We start from the raw sequence: 23,816 nt of genomic DNA, 5'->3' as shown, positions 1-23,816 counted from the left end.
TTCAACAAGTGGGCATACGTAGGCACGAGGACCCAAATCCTTGGAGAGCACACTAATTTAAAATCTACCTCCACTCCGTAAACCTTTGGCAAGTAAACATTTCGATAACCACACTCATTCAAGCGCAAACATCCTAGATGGTCCCCATGGAGTACCATGGATGTGAGGGATGCTAATACCTTTCCCTTGCATAACCGACTTGCGAACCTGTTCGTGGTTGCGATGACCATTCTTTGGGGTTTTCTCGATATTTTCCCTTTCCTTTGGAATAAATAAAAATCGATGGCGACTCTGTATTTTTTGCGTAGTGACAGCTGGCAACTCCGCTGGGGATCACTCTTCCTAAGCAATTTAATCTTAATCTAGGTTGCTTCCTCGCATGTGCGGATGTTTATCCTTTTTGATTGCTTGCCTTATTTATCGTCTTTCGCTTTAAATTTTGTAATATGTGTTACATGGTTCCATGGTTCTATGGTATTGATGGATACTACTTTGATTACAAGAAGCCTTGTGGGAAAGACTCTCTACCCGAGTCTAGAGTGGAAACTTGAGATAGGAGAGGTTGAGTAGTATGGGCCACCAAAAAGCTTTTCTCGTAAGGGTCGATACGAGAACCTCACTTAGAGTAGATTCTTTTGAAGATGTTGATGATCGTCAAGCTTTTGGCGTAAGCGATCAATATTTTCATTAGGATCCATAACTCTAAGGACCTTTATAGAATATTGAACATTTGGCCAATTGAGATTGAGGGTCTCGTAATATGGGTCCCCGTGAAGCTTTTCTCGCGAGGGTTGGTACGAAGATCTCACTCAAAGTAGATTTTCTTGATGAAGTTATCGACCGGCATGCTTCTATCGTAAGTGACAAATAATCAAAGAATTCCATGACTTTGAGACCCTTGTCTAGAACCCGTATGGTGGAGAGAGATTCAATGTGATAGAAGGTCTCGATACCTTTTGGTTAAATGTTGCCGACATGTGCCTAGTCCCAGGCGTGAAAATTCCTACTAAGTTCAAAGTTCCGAGCTTTGAAAACTATCAAGGGGTCACCTATCCAAAGACCCATATTCGAGCTTTTTGCAGAAAGATGGATGCTCATTCTGATGATGAAAAACTCTTAATGCACTTTTTTCAGGACAACCTTAGCGGGGCTTCTCTGGAATGGTATATGCATCTCGAGCGCACGCACATACGAACTTTGAGGGAAGTTGTTGAAGCCTTCTTAAAGCATTATCAGTATAATTCAGACATGGCTCCTAATCAGACTCATCTCTAAAACCTTGTTCATAAGCCAAATGAATCATTTAAAGAATACGCACAATAGTGGAGGGATCTAGCTACTAGGGTTCAACCCCCTCTTCTTGAAAGAGAACTAATAGACATGTTCATGGACACCCTTCAAGGACCGTATCTTGATATGATGGTTGGAAGCACTACCTCGGGATTCTCAGACCTAGTCATTGCTAGTGAGCGAATCAAGAACTGCTTAAAGATTGGCAAGATACAAGATACAACAATTGTGGCTAGTGGAGCAAAGAAGTACAATTCTGAATTCCCAAAGAAGAAGGAAGGGGAGACCAATCCTGCCATAATCGCTAAAAGGGAAGTTGGAGTCTACCAAATGCCATACTATCTGGTGGCAATAGTAGCACCTAACCCATATCAACAACCAACGTATGTTATTCCTACTGGTCCTCCACCAATGCAATATCAGCAACCCTATACTCCTCAACAACCTTTTGCTCTACAACAACAGAACTACAATCAGCAGTGTAGACAGGGACCAAAGAGGCCTCCCAGAAGCTTTGATCTAGTTCCCATGCCGTATGGTCATCTGCTATCTTATCTTCTAAAAAATTCGTTGGTTCAGTTAAGAGAAGCTAAGGCTCCTCCAGTACCTCTTTCTCTCGGGTATGACATGAACGTTAGATGTAAGTATCACTCTGGGACGCCAGGGCACTCGATCGAGAATTGCGATGTAATGCTTTATTTCAAATCCCCAAACACCGGAGTTATAAGGAAGGTAATCCCTAGTCAACCCTTTGAGCCAAGGAGTTGGAGTTTCTTTCTGAACGTAAAACCATCAATCTTAACCCAAGGTAGAGTAATCGTCAGCTAGTTTGACCAGGCATTCAAACTTCAAAAGAGGAGTGTCCTATTTGAGGATCAACCATATTTTATCCCTCACAGGAGGTCGGAAATCACAAATCCATAATGGTTGTCCCTCATCCACAGAGGCACGAGGCAATCATAACCCATTCCAATTAATCGAACAAATCACATGATTTGTTCCAACAAAAGAAAAAAAATCAAGATCAAAAGAAATAAAGCCCGCTAAGTTGAAAACTTGAGAACAAGTGACTTAGGCAAAAATTAGGGTATCCTTGTGCATTACAAATCTGAATTAATCCAGTAAAAGTATGGAAATAAAAATAAATAAATAAAAGCAAAGAGGAATCGAAAAGAAAGAAAATCCTCAGCAAGAACAAAATCGTGTGGCTGCAAACCAAACAGAAGAAGGGTGATTGCCAAACTAAAAACCTCGTTAGTTCATTAATCATCACTTCAAAATCCCCTTTGAAAAACTGGCGTTTGTATTGAACTAGTTGAGCGTAGGACTAGAGAACATCACGAAGAATGAGTGAGTTAGAATAGGTTTGAGCCTTATATCCTTTTCTTTTTGGAACCGTTGAAGCTACACGAAAAATACCTGAGCGCATCGCAAACTCAAAGATACAACAGAATCACCATCGAACTTTATTTATTCCCGAAGGAAAGGGAAAACATCGATAAAACCCGGGGGAAAGAGAAATGGGTAAGGAAGTCGGTTATGCAAGGTGTAACACCCTTCTAAAATACCCCAAACATTTAATTAAAATAACAACATATATAAATCAGAGTAATTATGCATCCAAGGGTGTCACACAACATTTCACAATATTCATCAAAGTAGCTGGTCATGCTCATTTATTTAATCAATTAAACATTTGCATAAATCGCAGCGGATATAAATCAAATCAATCAAAACATGTAACATACTACATGTAAACTGGTTCAACAATCATTAACAACATAATTAAAAGGTTCCCTCCCGATGTTACATCTATCAGAGCATGACCCACTAAGGAGACTACACTAGACTCCAAGCATTCGCTTCTACTCAACTCATTTCTCGTTACCTGAAAAATAGTTGTAAGGGTGAGTTCCTCAATCGATATAATAAGCATTATAAAATCTCATGTCATGTTAAGTAATTTGACACATTAATCACCCTAATCACAACATACAATCAGTAACAGCACATCAGCTCAACATCATACTCACACCAACATAAATCACAAGTATAATCTCAAATCATACTCCATAACAACACAAACACACGTATAATATTGGAATACATCCATTCATATTATACGCCAGACATACATTATGCAATGAGACTCCACACATGCGGTACCGACTATTCTTGAACATATAGTTCAAGCTCACCGATCAATCCAGATACGACTACTAAGCTCACTAGTCCCACTCATTTGAGATCTAATGACTCACTCACTAATTCCTCACCATGGGAATTAGCTACAGCCCCAAAGGCTATGCTATGCATACTAATCATCTAGCATGCAAACATCAACAACAAATCCACAATGATTCACTCATTAATTCCTCACCATGGGAATTAGCTACAACCCCAAAGGCTATGCTATGCACGCTAATCATCTAGCAATGCAACATCAACAACAATTCACAATGGACACGTGCTCACACTCTAAGCCATACAACAGTCCATTCACAATTTCATGCATAATATATACATTCACAGCATTATGCATATCATCATACATCATCAACACATGTATCAACACATCATTATCATGTCAAGCAATTAAACACAGTATTAGCACACTCTACTAATACCTATACTGCTCAAAACAGCGGGAAAATAATCCCTATTACATCATACGCCAACATAGGCCAACTCTCAAATATGTACACAACATTAAAAAGCCAATTTTTCCACTCTGCAACAGTGTTAACCGGTTAACTGTAACACCCCGATAATAATATGATAATTATTTAAATTAAGTTAATAATATATTTATTAATTTAATTAGATAATTGGATTATTATTATTATTATTTTGGAATTATTATTATTATTATTGGGATAATAATTATTGGAAAATATATAAGTTGGAATTTAGAAAAATCTCATTTTTGGTAAAAAGTTATTTTTCACGTGAAAAGGGAAAAGAGACAGAAAGGGAAAAAGGGCAAAGAGCCAGAGAACGAAGGTTGAAGGAAGGAAAAGCTTGAAGCTCAAAGCTGCCGGATTAACTCAGGTAAGGGGGGTTTATCATCGATTAATGGGTATTATGGGATAATATGTGATGGGTAGTGAGGAACCATTGATTTGCCTCTGATTTGAATGATGTATGATGAATTTGTGAACTTTTGGGGATGAACAAAATTGGGATTAAAATTGAAGAAATTCGTAGGAATTAGAGGTAGAAAGGTTAACAATTTGTGAAATCGAAAGTGTATGATTCGTGTTAGATGAGATGAATGAATTGTGTGTAAAATTTGGACTGTGGAAGGTTGAATTGGATAGATCTCGTAGCAGGAAAAGCCATTGCAGATCTGGAAATTCTGGTGTCTGGTCATACGCGTATGACACTAGGCAATACGCGTATGATATGGCTGGTACGCGTATGGATGAGGCCTTACGCGTATGGGTGAGAAAGATGATGTTTTGAACGTGAAATTGTCTCTGTTGGTACGCGTATGGGAGAGTGGTACGCGTAGCATACGCGTATGGGACAGATGATACGCGTATGGGTTGGGCGAGGAAACGCGCCATACGCGTATGGGCATAGGCAATACGCGTATGGGCATAGGCAATACGCGTATGGGCAGACTTGTGGTTTTCCTGAACTGTTGTTGTGTAGTTTTTGGTTGTTTAGGCTGAGTGATGTAACTTAGCTGATGTATGACGTAGTAGGGATCATTTCCCGTTGTTTTGAGTAGTATAGGTATTAGTAGAGTGTGATAATACTGTGTTTGATTATGCGGCATGATATGATATGCTTTTGTGATAAAATGTGTTGATGTGTGATGGTATGCATGATGCTGTGAATGTATCAGTTATGTATGCATTTGTGAATAGACTGTTTTATGGCTTAGAGTATGAGCATATGTCTATTCTTGAGTTGTTGTTGTTGTTGCATTGCTAGGTGATTAGCATGCATATTGTGGCCTTTATGGTGGTAGCTAATTCCCATGGTGAGGAATTAGTGATGTTAGTCATTTTGGACTGTTGTTGATATTTGCATGCTAGATGATTAGCGTGCATAGCATGGCCCATTTGGGGTGGTAGCTAATTCCCATGGTGAGGAATTAGTGATGTGAGTCACTAGGTCTCAAATGAGTGGGACTAGTGAGCTTGGTAGCCGTACCTGGATTTGGTCGGTGAAGTTGAACTATATGTTCATGAATAGTCGGTACCGCATGCATGGAGTCTCATTGCATAATATATGTATGGCGTATAATATGAATGGATGTATTCCAATATTATACGTGTGTTTGTGTTGGTGTTGAGTATTATGTTGAGTTGATGTGCTGTTGCTGAATATATGTTTGGATTAGGGTGATGAAATGTGTTAAAATTACTTAGCATTACATAATGTTTTATAATGCTTATTATATTGATTGAGGAACTCACCCTTACAACTATTTTTCAGGTAACGAGCAATGAGTTGAGTAGAAGTTAACGCTTGGAGTCTAGTGTAGTCTCCTTAGTGGGTCGTGCTCTGATAGATGTAACATCGGGATGGGTTGTTTAACTTGTTTTAAACGTTTCATTGTTGGTTGAGAACCATTTTACATGTAATGTTTTACATGATTGATGAAATTATATCCGCTGTGTTTTATGCAAATGTTTAAGTTTTAAATTAATAAAAGAGCATGACCGTTATATTGTTGAACGGTGTGGATTATTGTGTGACACCCTTAAATGGCATAATTACTCTGATGATATACTGCTATTTTAATTTAAATAATTGGGGTATTTCAGAAGGGTGTTACATTAGTGGTATCAGAGCATAGTCGGTCGAGTCGAGTCGTAATTATTCTGTTTTCCCTGTACGGGATAGGTGTTGTGTAACCCTATCAGTACTTATTGTTTTAGTTTGTTGGGTTTTCAGAATAGAGATGGCTGGAAGAGGTAGAGATGATGCTGCGATTGCTGAGGCTCTGGGTATGCTAGCTGGAGTACTTGGAGGGAATCCGAATGTTGTGGGAATGGGAGCTGCTCGTCAACTGAGTGAGTTCCAGAAGAACAATCCTCCAATGTTCAAGGGAGCATACGATCCAGATGGCGCTCAGAAGTGGTTGAAGGAGATCGAGAGAATCTTCCGAGTAACTGAGTGTGCCGATAACCAGAAGGTCAGGTTCGGTACGCATATGCTGTCAGAAGAAGCAGATGATTGGTGGGTTGCTACCCGCACTGAGTTGGAATCTGCTGGGAATGCTGAGATCACTTGGGCGGTGTTCAGAGAGAGATTCCTGAGGAAGTATTTTCCAGAGGATGTCAGAGGAAAGAAAGAGATAGAGTTCCTGGAATTGAAGCAGGGTAACCGGTCTGTTACTGAGTATGCTGCTAAGTTCACAGAGCTGTCAAAGTATTATACTCCCTATAACGAGGCTACTGGGGAATTTTCGAAATGTGTGAAGTTTGAGAACGGGTTGCGCCCCAAGATCAAACAGGCCATTGGGTATCAGCGGATCAGAGTGTTTTCTGATTTGGTTGACTGTTGCAGGATTTTTGAACAGGATTCCAAAGCCAGAGCAGAGAGCTATCAGCAAAGGGTTGATAGGAAAGGCAAGAATCAGACTGATCGTGGGAAACCGTATGCAGCTGGCAAAGGTTTCCAGAAGCAGAGTGGGATGAAGAGGCCTAGTGGGGGAGACTCTAGCGCCCCTGCTAAGTGTTACAGATGTGGTCAGGCTGGACATCGTTTCCATGAGTGTACCAGTAATGAGAAGAAGTGTTTCAAGTGTGGTAAAGGTGGTCATTTGGCTGCAGAGTGCCGGTTGAAGACTCTGACTTGCTTCAACTGTGGAGAGGTGGGTCATATCAGCCCACAGTGTCCTAAGCCGAAGAAGGAGAACCAATCGGGAGGCAAGGTCTTTGCTTTATCGGGTTCTGAGACTTCTGCAGATGATCGTTTGATCCGAGAGATATCTGAGATGCTTGGAAGTATGGTGATTGATACTCCTGCGAAGGGTTCAGTGACTACTACTTCAGTTTGTTTGAATTGTCCCTTGAGTATTTTTGGTAGAGACTTTGGGATAGACCTTGTGTGTCTTCCACTAGTACAGGTTGATGTTATCCTGGGTATGAACTGGTTGGTATTTAACCGAGTCTATATCAATTGTTTTGATAAGGCTGTGATTTTTCCTGAGATTGAGGAAGGAAAGAATTTGTTTCTATCTGCGAGGCAGGTGAATGAGGCAGTAGTAGATGGGGCAGAGTTGTTTATGCTGTTAGCGACTATGGAGGCTAAAGATAAACTGGTGTTTTGAAATTTGGTAATCGGGTGTGTATTCCGGATGTTATCGAACTTAAGAAGAGTATTCTGGAGGAAGGACATCGTAGTGGCTTGAGTATTCATCCTGGAGCTACGAAGATGTATCATGATTTGAAAAAGTTATTTTGGTGGCCAGGAATGAAAAGAGAAATTGCGAGTTTTGTTTATTCCTGTTTGACTTGTCAGAAGTCGAAGATTGAGCATCAGAAGCCGTCTGGGCTAATGCAACCGTTGGCTATTCCAGAGTGGAAGTGGGATAGTATCAGTATGGATTTTGTTTCGGGTTTACCGAGGACAAGTAGGAATTTTGAAGCTATTTGGGTGATTGTGGATAGATTGACGAAGTCGGCTCATTTCATTCCGATCAGAATGGATTGTCCGTTAGAAAGATTAGCCGAGTTGTATATTGAGAAGATTGTAAGTTTGCATGGTATTCCGTCGAGTATTGTTTCGGACAGAGATCCTAGATTTACATCGAAGTTTTGGGAAGGTTTGCAGAAGGCTTTGGGAACTAAGCTGAGATTGAGTTCTGCATATCATCCGCAGACTGATGGTCAGACTGAGAGGACGATTCAGTCATTAGAGGATCTTTTGAGAGCTTGTGTTTTGGAAAAGGGAGGTGCTTGGGATTGTCATTTACCTTTGATTGAGTTTACCTACAACAATAGTTTTCATTCGAGCATTGGTATGGCACCGTTTGAAGCTTTGTATGGTAGGAGATGTCGGACACCGTTATGTTGGTATGAGTCCGGTGAGAGTGCTGTGGTTGGACCGGAGATTGTTCAACAAACTACGGAAAAGATTAAGATGATTCAGGAGAAGATGAGAATTGCTCAGAGTCGTCAGAAGAGTTATCATGACAAGAGGAGGAAGTCACTTGAGTTCCAAGAGGGAGATCATGTGTTTCTTCGTGTTACTCCGATAACTGGTGTTGGTCGAGCTTTGAAGTCGAAGAAGTTGACACCTCGTTTTATTGGTCCTTATCAGATTTTGGAGAGGATAGGGGAGGTAGCCTATCGTATCGCTTTACCGCCGTCGCTTGCGAATTTGCATGAGGTTTTTCATGTGTCTCAGTTGAGGAGGTACATTCATGATCCGTCGCATGTAGTCCAAGTAGATGATGTACAGGTGAGAGATAACCTGACTGTTGAAACATCACCTATGAGGATCGAGGATCGAGAGTTGAAGCAGTTGCGGGGTAAAGAAATTGCCTTGGTGAAGGTAGCTTGGGGAGGACCAGCAGGTGGCAATGTGACTTGGGAACTTGAGAGTAAGATGAAGGAGTCTTACCCAGAGTTGTTCGCTTGAGGTATGTTTTCGAGGACGAAAACTCTTTTAGTGGGGGAGAGTTGTAACACCCCGATAATAATATGATAATTATTTAAATTAAGTTAATAATATATTTATTAATTTAATTAGATAATTGGATTATTATTATTATTATTTTGGAATTATTATTATTATTGGGATAATAATTATTGGAAAATATATAAGTTGGAATTTAGAAAAATCCCATTTTTGGTAAAAAGTTATTTTTCACGTGAAAAGGGAAAAGAGACAGAAAGGGAAAAAGGGCAAAGAGCCAGAGAACGAAGGTTGAAGGAAGGAAAAGCTTGAAGCTCAAAGCTGCCGGATTAACTCAGGTAAGGGGGGTTTATCATCGATTAATGGGTATTATGGGATAATATGTGATGGGTAGTGAGGAACCATTGATTTGCCTCTGATTTGAATGATGTATGACGAATTTGTGAACTTTTGGGGATGAACAAAATTGGGATTAAAATTGAAGAAATTCGTAGGAATTAGAGGTAGAAAGGTTAACAATTTGTGAAATCGAAAGTGTATGATTCATGTTAGATGAGATGAATGAATTGTGTGTAAAATTTGGACTGTGGAAGGTTGAATTGGATAGATCTCGTAGCAGGAAAAGCCATTGCAGATCTGGAAATTCTGGTTTCTGGTCATACGCGTATGACACTAGGCAATACGCGTATGATATGGCTGGTACGCGTATGGATGAGGCCTTACGCGTATGGGTGAGAAAGATGATGTTTTGAACGTGAAATTGTCTCTGTTGGTACGCGTATGGGAGAGTGGTACGCGTAGCATACGCGTATGGGACAGATGATACGCGTATGGGTTGGGCGAGGAAACGCGCCATACGCGTATGGGCATAGGCAATACGCGTATGGGCATAGGCAATACGCGTATGGGCAGACTTGTGGTTTTCCTGAACTGTTGTTGTGTAGTTTTTGGTTGTTTAGGCTGAGTGATGTAACTTAGCTGATGTATGACGTAGTAGGGATCATTTCCCGTTGTTTTGAGTAGTATAGGTATTAGTAGAGTGTGCTAATACTGTGTTTGATTATGCGGCATGATATGATATGCTTTTGTGATAAAATATGTTGATGTGTGATGGTATGCATGATGCTGTGAATGTATCAGTTATGTATGCATTTGTGAATAGACTGTTTTATGGCTTAGAGTATGAGCATATGTCTATTCTTGAGTTGTTGTTGTTGTTGCATTGCTAGGTGATTAGCATGCATATTGTGGCCTTTATGGTGGTAGCTAATTCCCATGGTGAGGAATTAGTGATGTTAGTCATTTTGGACTGTTGTTGATATTTGCATGCTAGATGATTAGCGTGCATAGCATGGCCCATTTGGGGTGGTAGCTAATTCCCATGGTGAGGAATTAGTGATGTGAGTCACTAGGTCTCAAATGAGTGGGACTAGTGAGCTTGGTAGCCGTACCTGGATTTGGTCGGTGAAGTTGAACTATATGTTCATGAATAGTCGGTACCGCATGCATGGAGTCTCATTGCATAATATATGTATGGCGTATAATATGAATGGATGTATTCCAATATTATACGTGTGTTTGTGTTGGTGTTGAGTATTATGTTGAGTTGATGTGCTGTTGCTGAATATATGTTTGGATTAGGGTGATGAAATGTGTTAAAATTACTTAGCATTACATAATGTTTTATAATGCTTATTATATTGATTGAGGAACTCACCCTTACAACTATTTTTCAGGTAACGAGCAATGAGTTGAGTAGAAGTTAACGCTTGGAGTCTAGTGTAGTCTCCTTAGTGGGTCGTGCTCTGATAGATGTAACATCGGGATGGGTTGTTTAACTTGTTTTAAACGTTTCATTGTTGGTTGAGAACCATTTTACATGTAATGTTTTACATGATTGATGAAATTATATCCGCTGTGTTTTATGCAAATGTTTAAGTTTTAAATTAATAAAAGAGCATGACCGTTATATTGTTGAACGGTGTGGATTATTGTGTGACACCCTTAAATGACATAATTACTCTGATGATATACTGCTATTTTAATTTAAATAATTGGGGTATTTCAGAAGGGTGTTACATTAACGCCCTGGGTTAACCGGTTAACGCAGCACAACGCGCTTCCTGTCCCAAAACTTAACAGTGTTAACCGGTTAACACCCTGGGTTAACCGGTTAACGCAGCACAAACAACAATATTTCAGCAATCACAACAGTGTTAACCGGTTAACACCCTGGGTTAACCGGTTAACGCAGACAAAACAGCAAATTTTCACAATTCAAAACAGTGTTAACCGGTTAACACCCTGGGTTAACCGGTTAACGCAAGACAGAAGCTGTTCCTGCGCTAACTCAAGGCAGAATGCAGAATCCTCCGCATTTTCCGCCATTGGAGGACTTCCGGACCTCCGATTCCAATTCCGTAAAAAGCTACACTTTCGAAAATTTTCAACTAACCCAAACACAGATTCAATTACAGTCTAACACAACTTATTCATCAAAATTTTTCAGCATTTCAAAATCCCAATTAGGGTCAATTCACGGTTTATCACTACCCATTACATGCTAACCCATAATACCCATTAAACGACGATAAACCCCCCTTACCTGAGTTAATCTGGCGAATCTTTAAGCTCCAAGCTCTTCTCTTCTTCAACCCTCTTCCTCTTGCTCTGCCTCTTGCCCTTTTCCTCCTTCAGCCGCTTCTCTGAGTTTCACGTGAAAACCTTATTTTCCAAATGAAACTCTTTTTCCTTATTCCAACTTATATATTTTCCAAATTATATTATTATTCCAATAATAATAATAATTCAATAGTTCCAAAATAATAATAATAATAATAATCCAATTATCTAATTAAATTAATAAATATATTATTAATTTAATTTAAATAATTATCATATTATTATCGGGGTGTTACACAAGGGGAAGATATTAGCACCCTAAACATCCATGGTACTCCATGGGAACCGTTTTGAATGTTCTTTGCAAGAATAAGTGTTATTATCTGAAGATTACTCGCGAAAGGGGGAAACATGGGGTTTAATAGATAAGTGTTCTCGCCAAGGATTAGGACCCTCGTGCATATGTATCCTCATTCATGCAATGAGGGAATCAGAGCTCCGTAGTTCATGGAACTAGGACGGATGCGTTAGTTTTTTTAGTGGACAGTATTAACATTCGTGTTCTACTATCGACTGACTTGTATGCTCGAGCATGGGAGCTTTAAGCATCTGTCTGTTTGCGGTAGAATGGATGAACTCGGATCACACTCTAGCAGTTAAACATTGCTTGCTCGCACATGGAGGCTTAAGCTTCATTAACGGTAGAAAGAAAGTAACACGTCCTTTCTGAAAAGGTTTTAAATTGAAAATGAAGCCCAAAGGCAAAACTGAGTTTAATGAGGCGAGTTTGCTTTTATTATGAAATGAGAGTCATGATCTGAATCGTACTAAAGTCTATGAGTGGAGATGAATACAGTGAACAACTGGGTCATTTGTCCCGCATCCAAAGATATCCATAATGGGGGTAGGAATTCTCCAGCCCCATTCCTTCTCCATTGCTTAAGGCTCGTGTCGTACAATCCTAATCATAGGGTTAATTGTTTTTGAATTTATTTACAAAAAAGGTTTTAGTTTTACTGGGAGAACAAAAGGATAGAAGTGAAACCCTGAACGACGGGAGTCTGATATTCGGTCTGATCTTCAATTTGGTCTTCAGTCTATGTAGGGAGACTTATCAATTATTCGATTCAAATTGCACTGAAGTCTATGAATAGAGACGAATAGAGTGAGCAACCGGGTCATTCGTCCCGCACCCAAAGATATTAAGAATGAGGGTAGGAATCCTTCAGTCTCATTCCTCCTCTACTACTTAAGACTCATGACGTGAAATTTGCATCATAATCGATGAGTGTTGAATTTGAATTTCCTTGCACCTTCCCATGATGAAGGGTTGTCTTTGAAGAATGAAGAGGCTTGATAATCAACTTGAATCGAGTTGTGCTAAAGCCCATGAATAGAGGTGAATACGATGAGCAAACGGGTCATTCGTCCTGCACCCAAAGATACTTAGAATACGATGATTAACAAGTGTTGAGGTTTGACCTTTGTAGTGCTTGAATAATAGTCTCGTCTTGTGATGATTTGAATAGCTTGAACTCTTGATCTTGATCTTTAAATCTTGATTGAACTTGGAGGTCCAGTATCCAGCATATCTTGATCACAAGGACCCGCTTTATCAAGTGATCAAGGGTCTTTTGATCACTTGACTAAGCTTGGGGAATTGAGCACATTCAAAGGATTTAGTCGATCAAAGCGTACTTTGATAAACTTAATCAGTGGGAAAAAATTAGTTGAATGTGAATGTACAACTACCTAAAGGGTTAATGTTTATTGGAATTATTTTTTAAGTCCTAAAACTAAGGGAACATGCAAAAATTAGACTATTTCTAACCCAGAGGCAAAACAGTCATTTGAGAATTATGGTCATTGAATTAAAACTCAAATTATGAAATTTCCAATGAAAAATCAATTAGGTTCTAAACTATTCTATTTCTAAATTCAATAAAATTCTAAAATATTCTAATTTCTAAAATTCTATTTAAATTTAATTAAGACTTTATTCTAAAATTCTAAGTTTAACTAACCTAAATATTTGATCTGGTCACATCAATTTCTAATCTCTAATCGAGTTCTAATTACTCTAACAAAGACTTAATCCTAATTAAATACAATTAACCTAATTTGATTATACCAATCACAATTGATATTTCTAATATGTTTTTAATCTTTATTAAATTCTAACCGAAATGCTACTAATCATCCTCTAATTATCCAGACCTCCTAATTATAACCTAACAATTCTAACAATCAACTAATCAAATTTTATTAACAAAATAGCAAAAAAAAAAACTAAAGAAAAGAAAAAACAGAAATGGGCCAGGGATGATGAATCTGGCCCAAAGTGCTTTGGGGATGTATGTCCGACGCAGGGGTGTGAAATACAAATTGTTGGGCCCAATTGTATGCTGGCCCATCGGAATTCGTTCCCCTTGGGATCTTCCTGCGCCGAATGGGAAACGGTGATGGCGGCTTTGATGGACAGGTGTCGCTTCAACCAAGAGTGACTATGCATATGGATTATTGTAAAACCTGCAGTGTACTACTGGCTTTCAATCCCATCTCTTCCCAAGATACCCTAGTTCCCGTGCCTAAAGCACACCATGATTAAAGACAGAACAATCGTGATGACGGCACTCCTCCGCGACCCAACGCCCCACTCTTCTCAGATTGTCTTTTCCCCTCACCGTACCAGAGTTCCCCGTCACCGGCGACGGAGCTCCCAAATTAAAAATGAAACCGTCAATCCCTTTGTTTTCCTCCCTAGGTTCCGAATCTCCAATACAAACGCCATAATTATCAACCAAGTAATTCGATCGGATGCGTACCTACAATAACCCTAGATGGACTTCCTAAAATTCAGCAACAATCGTCAAGAATCGGAGCCTCTGAATGGGCTTTGATTCACCGTGAACAACTCTATGTTATTATAGGATACATCGAAGCAAAGGGAGGAATCGTTTACTTACTTTGCCGGAGAATATGATTCGAGTGACGACGACGGTGAAAACGGTACGTAATCTCCCTCCTCGCGCTCCGACTCTTCTTCACTGTCTTCTTCTTCTTCTCGAAGCCCTTCCTTCTTCTAGAAACATGTTGAAAATCGAGTCTTTTTCGGTGAGAGAGAGAAATCTTCTAGTTAGTTGAACTGAAATCGTCGACCCCTTCCGAGTTTGGTGAACGATGCATTTATAGATGGAATCGATTAACGGAATGTTAACCCTGTTAGTTGGTTCAAATGAAAATCAGTTAGAGGTTAAAACACAAAGTTAGTTTCGGTTATGATTTCTGTTGTGGTCATTGTTGGATTCTGTTAGAGTGAAGTTATGAATTGGTTAGAGGTAGCTCTCAATTCTGTTATATGAATCTTGTTATCAGTCCTTTATGTTAGTTGAATCTGTTAAAGGTTTTAATGGATTTGCTAAAGTGAGCTAGTGCAGTGTGGTTAATGTTTTTAATCCTTGTGTCTTTCCGCTGCAGATATCGTGTTGGCTGCTTGGGTACAATTTTGGCATAGGCTTGACAAATTTGTAGCTTTTGCGGATCATCTCATCCTCCTGGTTCAATTCGTACCATCTTGAGTGATTAAATTCCTAGCTTGCAACCAAATCTTCACCAGCAGCAGCTCTGGATCCATTGCCTGGGGTTGACCCTGTTATCCTGTCGTTCATGCTGATAAATGAGACTATGTCACCGACAACTGCCCCTAAAGCTGCAGGGGTCAATGAACTCACTTGTCGCTCTAATTAGATCAACCTTTGATTTTCCTGAAGGGGCGCTAATTCATTACCATGAGCACCATCTGGACCGGTGAACTCTGCCAGTAAAGGAGAGGTTGATATTCCCGGAGTTCCGATGGCAAGTGATTGAGTAGGTGCTGATGCACCCGCATCCCCAACTTGTTGGTGTCCAACATCTGAAATTGATGAAATACCAAAAATGAGCTTTTTAAAAATCTCCTGGCATAGGAGATGGAGCTAAGGGAGGTGAAGGAGTGGGGACTACAAATGGTGAGTGAGCAGGTTGCAGTTTCACCTTTGCAATTTCATGTTCTGTATTTTCTTTGATCTTACTTGGACTTAGTTACGTTAGTTTTGCTGGAGTGAAGTCTGCGTTAATGAAAAAACCAAACGACATTCCCTTATGCTTCTCAATGGAATTCTGCCAATCTTCCATTGCGTTGAGAAAAACAAATCTTGTTATTGATGAAATATTGTTAATTGTTATTAGTTAGTAAAACTATTGAATTGAGGCTCAATCTTCTGTTTTGTCTTGATGAAGGTTGATTGATTTTACGGGTTCTGCAGGGCATATGACATGAAATGTACGTAACGGAACCCATCCAATGATTGGCAAAAAGGTGCAACAGTGAAACCCAACAGTTTAGTGATCGCATCCAAGAGGTAATCTCGAGTACAAGCCTTGACAATCTTAGAGAGGAAATACATTATCAGCAGGATTTCCACTCTAATCACTGAGTGTTTAGAGGAATGTTACAATATGTATGGATAGCTCCTTCTACGTCAAAACGAGCTTCTGAAATCGAGTTATCTCCCTTTTGATAGCACCTTCTTTGAGAGAGGAATAAATTTGCATTTGGGCTTTATATCCAACTGATAGACTGTCTAGATCCTTGACTACCCTGACAGAAGATTGGATGGTCCATCATATTCCTTATTCACCTAGGAAACATCAACTCGCTAAGCAGGATGCCGGCTATCGACATTCTTCTCATCCGTCTTTAGGAATTCCTGAATAGGAAATGAATCTATGCGCTTCTTTCTAGCTTCTTTCTAGCCGGGGCGCTTACGCGGTGACAGAGCTGTGGTATTCATCATTTATGGTAATGCTGATGCCTTCCTTGGAGACTTGGAGACTTGCACATGCACACGATTTTCACGACATAAGAAGGAGAGGAACTAGTGTACGAGACAACAATATTAGCAGTAGCTTTATTTCTGTAAACCCCATCTCACCAGCCACTCATTCTTTATACCGTACTGTACAAAGTCTTAAAAATAATATGTACATGATGTAATATGTAGTTTTTTGGATCTTGTGGTTTTGAATATTGTATTGATTCCTTTTTTGTCATTTGGAAATAGTAATGCCTCGTGTTTGGTTCTATATTTAGAATGATTGTAGTTGGAATTGGGAATTTACTGCTAGAATGTAGTGAAAAGAATCTATTCAATGTATTGTGTATGGAATTGATTGGTGAATAAATATTGTATGGTTCATGATGGTAAGTTAGAAATGTAATTTGGGTTCTTGGATGAACATGGCATTATTGAATGTACATTTGGAAGAAATTTGGTGGGATGAGAAGTCTTGGTCGGTTGACTTTGGTCAACTGTTGACCAGAAAGTTAACGGTTTATCAAAAGTCAACTCGGGTCAAAATTATATATTTTTGTATTGAATTGGGTTTTTGCAATGTGACGCTTGAATTTTGAAGTGAAACTTGAATTTTGAAGTGAAAATGAATTTGAATCTGGATGGTATTAATGAAACTTGAATTTTCAAAATGGTGGTTTGAAATCAACTTAGGTGGACGGTTCTGTGGGCACCATAAAACCTTTATCGATGGATCAGTCACGAATGAGGTATGAGAAGCTTGGATGCACCATGATTCTTCAAACCAATACATGAGTTTTGGAAAGATCCATGTGAGGACTTGAACTATCGGTATTTTGAAACCATAATCCTCTAGTGAATGACATGATACAGGTAATAATGGCCAAACACTCCTTCCCTTGAGCTAGAGTTTCACAATCCTCAAACCAAACCAATAATTTCAGGTGTATCTAATTAAGGTCTTAAGCATACACCAAACAATAAGGCTCACAACCCTTATGGATCAAAAATCTAGGGCTCTATGTGGATTGGAATCCAAAATCCAAGCTCTGAGGATTCTAGTATCCATCAATTAGGGCTCTGATTGACCATAAATCCAAGAGTCTACCAAGAAAGGCATTTGAACACCAATTATTCCTGATTAGGGTTTTAAGCCAAACACAAATCCCCACCAACAACTCCTCTGACCATGGGCCAACAACTAGGATTCATAAGCCCGGTTCATGCACGGAGTGTCGGTGTAAACCCTAGAGGCCAATACTTTTGCTACTTGTGTCGAATTATTTATTAATAATAAAAGGCTTTTTCTTTATTACGTTTGTTTAATAAAGTCCCTAGAATAACTAGTCCGTTTAATGTATCAAGTGTGACTTGATCATGAGATCACATTAAACATAAGGACACTATTATTAAAGTATCCGTAGTCGAGCTTTATTATGAAGTGGGATAACACTAAAGCATTAAGACTATTATGTATATAGACTGATGATCACATCTCATGGATCATGGATAAGGAGTTATCAAGTCTTAAACATAGGTATGAATATTAAGAGTAATATTTATACTGGATTGACCCGCTATGAGAATACTATATAGAATGTTATGCAAAGTGTCATAAGTTATTCTCATGGCGATAATGGTGTATACCACCCTTCGACATGAAACCACTATGGACCCTAGATGTAGAGTCGAGTGCTTTATTGTTGATCCAACGTTGTCCGTAACTGGATAACCATAAAGACGGTTGATGGATACTCCACGAAGCATGCTGAGGGACATGAGTGACCTAGATGGAATTTGCTCATCCTGCATAACAGAATAAATGTCTATGGGTCCAATATTGAACTGGACAAGGATGACACGGTCTATGCCTTGTGTTCAATATAGACATAAGGGCAAAAGGGTAATTATACGCATAAGTATTATCACAGAAGGATTTGTCAGATCACATGACATTTTCGTGTCTTGGGTAGCAATGACGTGTTGCTAGATACCGCTCACTGTTTATTATGTTAAATGCGTGATTTAATATAATTGCCAACGTCGCGAAAACCTACAGGGTCACACACAAAGGACGGATTGATGAGAGATAGAGTAACTAAGGAACACCGTAAGGTACAGTGCACTTAAGTGAATTGTAGAACATCGTAAGGTACGATGTACTTAAGTAGAATACGAAATATGGTAAGGTACCATGGGCTTAAGTGATTTTGGGCATATTATAAGATATGGGCCAAAATACACTTAAGTGAGCTTTTAGCTTGAAGCCCACACAAGTGGTTTTATAAATAGAACCCTTGTGCAAAAGCATTCATTGCGGTTGCATTATTTTCGTTCTCTCTCTCTCTCTCTCTCTCTCTCTCTCTCTCTCACACACACACACACACACACACACACACACACACACACTCAAAACCTTCATTCATACCAGCTAGCACTGAGATTGAAGGAATCCGTTCGTGTGGACTGAGTAGAGACGTTGTCATCGTTCGATGTTCGTGATCGCTCCGTAGATCTGCATCAAAGGTTTCAATCGTCACAAGAGGTAAATATTCTATCACTGATCATGACCATTCGTAAGGATCTCTAAAGGAGAAAATTTTAATTTCCGCTGCGTTTTGGACCGCAATTCTCCTTCACGGAGTCCAAGCAGCAAGATCCCTTAAGACCAAGGATTAGGGTTGCAACCCACACGATGAGCAAATACCAAAATCCTCCAGACGAATCCCTGATTTTATCAACCGTAAACCTTAAATCTATGATGCTTGTTAGTCAATGTTAGTCATGAACGAATGATGAGTATGCATGAGTATATATGAATGAGTCTCAAGTTACAAGTTAGATGAAAAGCAAAAATGGAAGGAAGATTTTGGGGTATGACAGCTGCCCCTATTTAATCTTCTCGGACTTGAATGTGTGAACAATAATGACTTTCAAACATACATGGTAGGAGAGGATTAAATACTAAAATAACCAAGAATTTGCCCGCAGGGAATGAATGAAATGAGTGAGATGTAAGGTAAGAGTATTTATGGAAAGCTGTTCAATGGATGGCGTGCGGGCTCTTGTATATGGTTATTCGTTAGGGGTCGGTTGAAATGTCTGTGGGGAGAATGGGTCAGTTGTACAATTTGTAAAGATATGCATGAGGTATGCAATATGTTATGTATGCAATGTATGATCAATCTCCTTTTTTTCATCTTTCTCTATATTTCTCATTCTTTTCTTTTTTCATTCTTTTTTTTTTCATTCTTTTCTTTTTTCATTCTTTTTTTTTTCATTCTTTTCTTTCGTTCTCTTCTTTTTTCATTCTTACCTCCACTAACAAGTTCTTGGCTTGTAAACGAGGATCGAAGTATTCCCGCGAGACTCCAAGAAGGAAACAGAATTGTGTTTTTGCACAACGTAAGTACCTGAGTGAAAAGAATAGTAACAAGGCCTTCTGCCACAGGCAAAGAGACATCTTGCAAAAAAGGACGGACAACTCAACTGAGAAATAATCTCCTCATGCAATAGGTAGCAACGACTCTTTAGCAAGAGGGGTGGAAATTTTCTAAATACAGTCAAGGAAAAAAGTGAACAGACTTCTCAACTGAGAAACGATCTCCTCATGCAACAGGTAGCAACGGCTCCTTAGCAAGAGGGAGAGAAATTCCCAAACACAGTGAAGGAAAAAGGCGGACAAACTGCTCAACGGAGAAACGACCTCCTCGTGCAACATGTAGCAACGACTCCTTAGCAAGAGGGATAAAAATTTCCAAAGGCGAGAAGACTTCTCAATGGAGAAATGACATCCTCGTGCAACATGTAGCAACGACTCCTTAGCAAGAGGGATAGAAATTTCCAAAGGCGGACAGACTTCTCAACAGAGAAACGACCTCCTCGTACAACAGGTAGCAACGACTCCTTAGCAAGAGGGATAGAAATTTCCAAAGGCAGACAGACTTCTCAACAGAGAAACGAACTCCTCGTGCAACGGGTAGCAACGACTCCTTAGCAAGAGGGATAGAAATTTGCAAAGGCAGACAAAATTCTCAATGGAGAAACGACCTCCTCGTGTAATAGGTAGCAACGAATCCTTAGCAAGAGGGATATAAATTTCCAAAGGCGGACAAACTTCTCAATAGAGAAACGACCTCCTCGTGCAACAGGTAGCAACGACTCCTTAGCAAGGGAAAAATGGGGGATTCCAAACAACGGTTTAGGAAGGAAGATAGTCGAACTTCTCACACGAAAGGTGATGAGAACTCCTTAACGAAAGGTTAAGAAGAAGATGGGAACGAGATTCTCGTGCAATATACTACGAGAGCTCTTAGAAACAAGGTCTACATGGGGATCTCACACAAAAGGTGGTGAGAACTTCTCAACGAAAGTTTAAGAAGAAAGAGGGAATTTCTCATACGAAAGGTAGTGAGAAACTTCTCAACGAAAGGTTAAGGAGAAAGTTAGGGATTTCTCACACGAAAGGTAATTAGCAACTTCTCAATGAAAGGTTAAAAAGAAAGGGATGGTTATCTCATACCAAAGGTAGCAATGACTCTTGGTCAAGAGAAAATTTCCAGTGCAAAAGGCAAAGGACACTTACGAAAGGTAAGCGAGAAGGGAATTGTCTCCTATGCGAAAGGCATAGGAGTACTTACAAAAGGTAAGTAAACCTCAAAAAGGTCACAGACATCTTCACAAGGCAGAACAATCAAACAAGACCTGCTAGGTACAAACCTAGACTCAGAGGATTTTCCAGGCGAATCTGGGCTTTAGCACACTCTAACAGGTGGGGAACTTTGCAAATAGGTATGAAAACCTCATATCGTCCTTCGGGAACAACGGTGGGGACGACGTTTTCAAACAATGGCTACCCTACCCGAGACTCACCAAACCTATATCAAGCGTTTAAAAAAACGGGAAGCAAAGATCTGACAAAGGTACCCTGCTCGTGCGAAAGGCAACGAGGGGGTGACATGATTTCGTGCATAAAGCAACGAAATAAACCCACAGAAGGTAAGTTATATCAATAAACTTCTCCAAGCGAAATGCAAGGAGGACTGGAACGAGGCCAAAAGGACTTACAAAAGGTAAGCAATTGATTTCAAAGGTACTTGCAAAAGGCAACACAAAGGAGAAGTATTTCGGGAAAACCTGCGGGGAATACTAGTCAAGAGTTTCATGATAGTGTTCTCAATTGGGGAGGAAGAATGACTCAATGGAGGATTCTTATATGCTTCGAGAAAGACTTTCATGCAGTTATAACATGTTTATTTTGCAAGGCGTAATGCCCTATTTTAAGGGAATATGCTACACACTTCACGATGAAATGATATGTAATGCAAGACTATGCAAGATGTTGATGCACGGTTATGCTTTTGGTTAGACGATATGATAGAAAGTATCTGGTTATTGAAAATTGAGGGTACAAATAACCATTGGGTTCATTAATTAGGATCATGTTCTCTGTTGAAAGGTTAGGGGATGTGTTTAACGTGACTCCTTGACATTCGTCTTGAACTTAGAAGTCTCTTATGCATAATGGATCCTGCTCTGAACAGCCTCAAATGTACAAGAAGGATCTTTCTTCACTAGTCAGTCGTGCCCCAGTCTGTTGGGAATCTGCATGAAGTTCCCCAGTCATAAGTCATGAAGCAACTTTGTCAAAATACTATCTCGATCTGACCTGCCCCAGTGTCTTGAAACTGTATTCTTCTTATTAAATATCTTGAAGAGACTGACCTCTTAGGTTCTTGAGGTAGCTTGCCCCAGTACGAGCCTTGGAATAAACTTGTCTCTGGATGGCCGGTCTCTGAGGAAATGCCTCTGACTAACATGCCGTATAGAGATTCATCGAATCTCGACGTAACTTCCATAGATCAACTGAATCTTAGAGATTTATCAACATGATTGCTTCAGATCGACTGGAAATTGAAGTGTCTTGTCTTTCTACTCAACGGAGTTCTTAGACATTATGCTTCTTGATATGATCCAATGAAATGGCTTGCCCCTGCTCAATGGAGTCTCAGGCGTTCTGCACTTGATAAGATCAATAAAAATAATTGCTTCTGCTCAACAGAGTCTTAGGCGTCTGGTCTTCTGATGCGATCAACTGGAGTGGTTCACCCCCTGAATATCTGATCTTTGGAGAGATTCGTCGGATCTCGACATAACTGTCTCAGACTAACTGAATCTTGTTGAAACTTCTTGACGTAAATGTCTCAGATTGATTGAAAAATGAAATATCTTTTCCTTCTGCTCAACAGCATTCTCAGACATTCTACTCCTTGAATAAGCCCATGAAGTGGCCGGTCGCTGCTTAACGGAGACTCAAGCGTTCAACACTTGGTCTGATTAATCAAAATAGTTTTGCCTCTGCTCGACGGAGTCTCGGGCGTTTACCTCTCTGAATACGATCGAATCAAGGTGACCTATTTCTACTCAACGGGGTTCTCATGCACTCTATCTTATGATTCAATTAGTTGAAGTAATTTTCCTATGCTTAACAAAGTCTTTATGCATTCTTCTCTTCTGGTGTAATAATAAAGCTTTCTAATTCACGTTCATTATGGAGATTCTCTTGACGTCAAATGCTTACTCACAAGTAACACATGTTCGTTTTTAGAAATGATAATAGCAATGTCATGTTTATGCTAGTTTTGAAATCCAAGCTTGTTCACTGGAATTATAACATACAATGAATGTATCACTGGTTGAGAATGTCATATCAATATCAGTGTGGCGGGGTATTCGTTACCTTTAGATTTATTGACTAAATCAAAAGTAAATCATACAATTCGAGTTGCCACCACACTTCTATTTATCCAAAGGAAAGGTTAGAAAGCGAATAAAAACCGAGAAGTTTTATCAAATAAAAAACTAATAAAAATGTCAGAGATCTGGGTAAGGGGGTTGGTTATGCAATGGGAAGGTTTTAAGCACCCAAAACATCCTTAGTACTCTAAGGGAGCCCTTTTTAGAAATGTTGTATGGTAGGTTGGTATTTGTGAAAATATTTGTGCAAACATGATTGGGGAGATGAGAAAAGAATATACAAGTTATTTACAATTTTGTGTTTGAATGGATGAACCCATTGGCTACGTACCATCTTAAAAAGGTAGGATAAAAACCTCGTAGTTCGGGGTACAAATCTCAAAATAATTTGGTGAATTGATTTGACAAAAGCCTTAAGGTCTTTTGTTATCAAAGGGAGAAAACTCAACCTAAACCACAATCCACCATGTGAGGAGAGCTTCAACATACTAGTGAGGGATCCACCCTTTAATAAGTAAAGAAGACTTATAGTCCAATCACTAAGGATACAAGTGAGGTTTATATCAACCACTATGATAACTCAAACCTAATAGCCAATGTTTATGAAAAGCTTTGGCAAAAGTGGCCATTGGAACCACAAAAACAATTTGAGTGAGTTGTATTTACAAATGAAAAGTATTCACAAAATAAGGT

General features: G+C 39.5%; 2 long non-coding RNA genes across 2 annotated transcripts; one reads left to right on the top strand and one right to left on the bottom strand.

Annotated features, from left to right (window-relative positions):
• Positions 1 to 2,929: 2,929 nt before the first annotated feature.
• On the bottom strand, positions 2,930 to 14,896 carry LOC127128075 (uncharacterized). Its single transcript, XR_007805659.1, has 2 exons — positions 14,481 to 14,896; positions 2,930 to 3,178 (listed from the first exon to the last, which is right to left on the bottom strand). It is a non-coding gene; the product is annotated as an uncharacterized LOC127128075 (long non-coding RNA).
• LOC127128074 (uncharacterized) lies at positions 13,981 to 16,760 on the top strand. Its single transcript, XR_007805658.1, has 3 exons — positions 13,981 to 14,523; positions 14,992 to 15,521; positions 15,819 to 16,760. It is a non-coding gene; the product is annotated as an uncharacterized LOC127128074 (long non-coding RNA).
• Positions 16,761 to 23,816: the final 7,056 nt, after the last annotated feature.

The sequence above is a fragment of the Lathyrus oleraceus genome, chromosome 3 (genome assembly GCF_024323335.1).
Source record: "Lathyrus oleraceus cultivar Zhongwan6 chromosome 3, CAAS_Psat_ZW6_1.0, whole genome shotgun sequence".
Lineage (NCBI taxonomy): Eukaryota > Viridiplantae > Streptophyta > Magnoliopsida > Fabales > Fabaceae > Lathyrus > Lathyrus oleraceus.
The sequence above is the reverse complement of the archived record's forward strand: the minus strand, read 5'-3'. Positions and strand labels throughout refer to the sequence as shown.